Raw genomic sequence first — 6,000 nt, 5'->3', positions numbered from 1 at the left:
TGTTTTTATTTACCGGTTGCCAAGGGCTACTGGTGGTGCAATCGAAAAATAATGTTGAAAAAAACCTGCATTCTCATGAGACCTGAAACATTAGGGGAAAAGAAGGGAAAGCACATGATGAACGCGATATGGTCCTTCACGCACCTACGTTGTGATAGCATAGCACTCGATACGCGTGAGTGCACTTCCTCTGATTCGCGGAGCTGTGGAATAGCAAAAGAGTTTTTAAACGCTTACATATAATCAATGGGTATGCTACTTACAAACCGTAGATTATTTAAGGAATCCGATGATGGCCCAGCCACAGGCTTAGGTCATCTTAGCATCTTTCAGGTTCTTGCATGTACCCACTCACGTAATTGCGTCGGGGAGCACCCAGTGCTACTTAGCGCATACCACAAACGCATATCCTCATAATATCTAATCAAGTATAGTTATCGCTTGGCGATTGTAGGAATTTGATTGGTTGCGGTCGAGACCAAGGTTCTTACTTGATTTTCTTACAACTCATTTGTTAACTGCTTGACACACCTTTGGGATAATGTTATACAATGGTGCACTGTGGCTAACAAGCTTTAACCAGGCTTTGATGGTATCCCAATCTTTGTTCTTACACAAGCGATACTGGGCTAAACCTGACATTTTTAGTATAACTGCCTTTAAGGTTGTACGCCTTAAGCAATTGTCTCAGAACGTTGGAAATGGCAATAAATCTTGATTTGCAGAATTCGCTCTCAAATGATTTAAAAAAAATTGTCTTCCTTTTACTTCCACTAATTCGTTTTTTGGTATCTACACAGATACGTATTTCATTCACCACTTGTGGACATCTTCAGTGTGTTGTTTATCGGCTGATTATCGAAGATGTCCACAATTGCACCATGGTGGATGAAATACGTATCTGTGTAGATATCAAAAAACGAATTAGTGGAAGTAAAAGGAAAACATTTTTATTTAAATCGTGTAACATTTTCCCCTAAGACGCTCGCAAATAATTATTAATCTCAAATAATGATGATAGATGATAAAAGAGACGCGTAAGTATCTCACAATTATCAATAGTTAAAAATCCCAACTAAAAAATGTAATAACCTGTCGCTGTTGGCAACAAATAATTATCGACATTTGGTACAACAGTAGCGAATAGCGATATATTAACATAAAAACCAGATTAATCCACCCAGCGTTGGTGTTGCCTTTCTCGCATTTAGTTAAGACACCAACCTTATATGGAGTTTATATGGTCCGATATACCATTTTCGTCATAACTTTCAAACGCAATGTCCGATCGTTATAAAATTCAATAGTGATCAACAAGGCTTTGTCTCCTGTCGAATGAAACTTGTTGCGAGAAAATCGGTTAAGGATTACTATACGAAAAGTTGTCTAATGTTTTTTATAGCTTTTGTGCACACACATACACACACACATACACACACACATACACACGGACAGACAGACATGTTCTCAGCTCGTCGAGCTGAGTCGATTGGTATATAATACTATGGGTCTCAGAGGCTTCTATAACATGTTCGTTTTCGGAGTGAAATGATAGCCTTTCGGTACAACTTAGTTGTACGAGAAAGGCAAAAATATGTTGCAGTTACTAGAACAAGAACTGACAACACACTGTTTAAAAATACTATGCTGATGAAGTTGTTTTTACTATGCACATGGTTAAAATAAGCATGATGAAATGCTTTACATTTTTTCGAAGACAGTAGTAATTTTAACGTGTCTAGTGATCGCGTTGAAAGCATTACCTGCACGATTTTATTCGCTGTTCAATACTCCTATAACAAACTAATTATTTTTTCAAAAAGTTTGCTTAGTTCCAGGAAAGACTGAAATACAAACAAATAATATTGTTCATCCGAGATCAATGGTTTGTATGAGCATTACCGTAGAAGCACCATATTTGATAAAAATAATCGCCATAAATTGGCTTAATATTCTGTGTGACTCAGGTGGTCAATTTATAATACTCTTCATATAACAGAGCTTTTTTTCAATTTTTCATTATCTTACTCTGAGCAAAACATGCTTGTCGTGACCAGTTCTCATGGGTGGCCTGGGGTCCACCGGAACATCTGTGAACGAGTTCAATTAATGAAACTCATAATAGAAGATCTTGATTTTTACACTTTTGTTTTTTGTACCCTGGGCAAGAAACAATTATCCATACACCCAACCGGTAGTTGTTAGATTTTCTAACAATTATGTATAAGAATCTACCAAAACCTGTATAAGAACTGGGCATATGCGAAATTGTTAGATTCTTATACAAAAAATGTTAGCTATCATACAAAAATTGTTAGAAAAGCTTACAAAATTGTTAGATTCTTATACAATACTTGTATAAGAATCTAACATTTTCGCATATGCCCAGTTCTTATACAGGTTTTGGTAGATTTTTATACAGAATTGTTAGAAAATCTAGCATCCGCCGGTTGGGTGTAGAGCTGGTCGATTCATGAAACGAACACTATATAGATCAGGGTTTTTAAGGCTCAAATTACCATCATCTAGTCATTGACGAGATAGTAAAAAAATAGTAATAAAACCACCCACCGAGGAGAAAAAGCAGTCTCCAGCAGGATGGGGAAAGTATTTTTGTTTCAAAACTACATCATCCAATAGCGAAGACATATATAAGAGAGCGTGAGAGTAAATCGTCGATTTCCCCTCTTGGGAAAAAATGTTGCAAAAGGCAGTTTTTTTGAAAACTAAAGCGAAATAGGGACACGGCAGGTATTTCCGTCCATCGTCGTAGGGGCTAAAACCAACGAAAGCAACGTCCATTTGCTAGAAATCCATTATAGCAGAACGTTTCTGTTGAGCTTACTGTTTGGCAAAACAGTGTCTCTTTTATTGGTTTTTGAGACTATGACGAAAAGACGGAAATGCCTGCCTTATCCCTACAACCAAATGTCTTCGCTATTGGATGATGTAGTTTTAAAACAAAAATACTTTCCCCTACCGCTGTGCGGTATATAATGTCGAATTCGTTTCTAAAAAGTTCCAACCTAGGTTGGAACCAGTTCCAACCTAAGTGCTGTCAAAGTGTTTTTTTATTCGCTCAGGTTGGAACTAGGTTCGCACTAGTTCCAACCCCAAAGCTGTCGGGTTCGCACTGTGTTGTTTCACGGTTTCGCACCAGGTTCACCAATACAACTGCACTTCAACTGTCAAAACCATATGGGTGGAATAAACAAGCCGAAGGGAAATACAAACCAGAGTGAAAACGAAACTGTTTGTGCATTTAATAAAGAATGCACATCGAAAGCCGTTTTACGGAAATTTTTTATTCCCTATGATATTTGTTAACATTTGCATTATATTTAAATTCTTTTTTCAGTAATCCCCGGATAATTTGTTTTAAACGGAAATATTATATTGCAATTTGTTCTAAAATTCCCTCATTAATTATTTATTTAAGTAGTTCTTCAAAAAATCATACGGAAATTCTTCAAAGAATTCTTATAATTCGTTCAGGTATTCCTCCTTGAAGTCTTGTATGCATTCCATTGCGAATTCTTTCCAGAATGCATAAGAGCAATATTTAAGGCATTCCTTCATAATTTTTTTTTTCCAGAAGTTCATCTGGAAATTCCTCCAAGAGTTACTACGAAATATCTGTCAAGAATTCCTCTGGAAGTTCCTCCAGGAATTCCTCTGGAAGTTCCTCCAGGAATTTCTCCGGAAGTTTCTCCAGGAATTCCTTCGGAAGTTCCTCCAGGAATTCCTCCCGAAGTTCCTCCAGGAATTCCTCCGGAAGTTAATCCAGGAATCCCACCAGCTATTCCTCCAGGAATTCTTCCGGAAGTTCCTTCAGAAATTTCTACGGAAGTTCCTTCAGAAATTCCTTCGGAAGCTCTTCCAGAAATCCATCCGGAAGTTCCTTCAGAATTTTCCCCCTGGAATTCCTCCAGGAATTCTTTCAGAAGTTCCTCCAGGAATTCCTCCGGAACTTTCTCCAGAAGTTCCTCCGGGAGTCCCTCCAGAAATTTCTCCGGAAGTTCCTTCTGAAGTTCTTTCAGAAATTCCTCCGGAAATTTTTCCCGAAATTCCATCGGGAATTCCTTCGGATGTTCCTCCAATAATTTTCCCGGATGTTCTTTCGGAAGCTCTTACAGGAATTGCTCCGAAAGCTCCTCCACGATTTTCTCCGGAGGTATTTCTGGAGGGACTTCCTGAGAAATTTCGGGAGGGACTTCCGAAGGAATTTCTGGAGGGACTTCTGGAGGTATTCCTGGAGAAACTTTCGGAGGAACTTCTAGAGGAACTTTCGGAATGAATTTCTGGATGCACCACCGGGGGAATTCTTGGAGGAACAGCTGGAGCAATTCCTGAAGGACCTTCCGGAGGAATTCCTGTGAGAACTTACGGAGGAATTCCTGGAGGAACTACCGGAGGAATTTATGGTGGAACTTCCGGATGGATTTCTGGAGGAGCTCCCGGAGGAATTTCTGGAGGAACATCCTGAGAACTTCCTGGAGGAAGTTCTAGAGAAATTCCTGGAGGAATCTCTGGAGGAACTTCCGGAAGATTTCCTGGAGGAACTTCCGGAGAAATTTCTGGATGAACTTTCAGACGAATTCTTGGAGGAACTTCCGGAGGAATTTCTGGAGGAACTTCCGGAGGAATTCCTGGAGGAGCTTCCGGAGGAATTCCTGACGGTACTTCTAGAGGAGCCTAAATGAATTGGTGTAGGATTTCGTAAATGAATTTCTAAATGATTTACTGAAGGAACTTCCGGAAGAAGTTTTGAAGTATTTTTGGGAGGAATTCCTGAAGAAATTTTCAAAGGAATTCCTGAAGGAATGTTCCAAAGATTTTCTTTGGAACTTTCCTAACGAACTCCTGAGCTCCGAACGTAACTTCAGGAAGAAGAGGAACTTCTGAATAGATTCCTGAAGAAATTTCCGAAGGAATACCTGAAGAAACATCCGGAGGAATTCCGGAAAGAAACTCCGAGTAAATGCCTGCAAGAACTTGCGGAGGAATTCCTGAAGAAGCGAAAAGGAATAGAGAATCTGGGGTAGATATATCCATCTAAAAGTAAATTTCGTAATTCGCGAAAATCAGAGTGCGTACTTGATCATTTTTATCATGATCTGATTCGTTGTAGCCCACAAACTGCCACTTGCCAGTGCACTGTTAAAGTTCGGTATGTTGTCGATCATATGTTTCGGATCAAAACAAACACGATGTCACGCACACCACCATATCCAATGACAGATGGAACTGAAAACGTTTTTTTATTCAGGGTTCGGGTTGGCACTGACAAAGGTTTAAAAACGAATTCGACATAAGAGTCTTCTCCATTCGGCTCGGTCCATGGCTACACGTCGCCAACCACGCAGTCTACGGAGGATCCGCAAGTCATCTTCCACCTGATCGATCCACCTTGCCCGCTGCGCACCTCGCCTTCTTGTGCCCGTCGGATCGTTGTCGAGAACCATTTTTACCGGGTTACTGTCCGACATTCTGGCTACATGCCCGGCCCACCGCAGTCGTCCGATTTTCGCGGTGTGAACGATGGATGGTTTTCCCAGCATCTCATGCAACTCGTGGTTCATTCTCCTCCTCCACGTACCGTCCGCCATCTTCACCCCACCATAAATGGTACGTAGCACTTTCCTTGCGAAAACTCCAAGTGCGCGTTGGTCCTACACGAGCATCGTCCAGGTCTCGTGTCCGTAGAGGACTACCGGTCTAATGAGCATTTTGTAGATTGTCAGTTTGGTACGACGGCGAACTCTATTCGATCAGAGCGTCTTGCGGAGTCCAAAGTATGTACGATTTTCAGCCACTATGCGTCTCCGAATTTCTCTGCTGGTATCATTTTCGGCAGTCACCAGTGAGCCCAAGTACACAAATTCTTCTACCACCTCGATTTCGTCACCACCGATGCAAACTCGAGGTGGGTGGCTCACATTGTCTTCTCTTGAAACTCTTCCTATCATGTACTGTGTTGATGACTAGTCCGATCCGCTT

This window comes from Armigeres subalbatus, chromosome 2 (genome assembly GCF_024139115.2).
Source record: "Armigeres subalbatus isolate Guangzhou_Male chromosome 2, GZ_Asu_2, whole genome shotgun sequence".
Lineage (NCBI taxonomy): Eukaryota > Metazoa > Arthropoda > Insecta > Diptera > Culicidae > Armigeres > Armigeres subalbatus.
The sequence above is the reverse complement of the archived record's forward strand: the minus strand, read 5'-3'. Positions refer to the sequence as shown.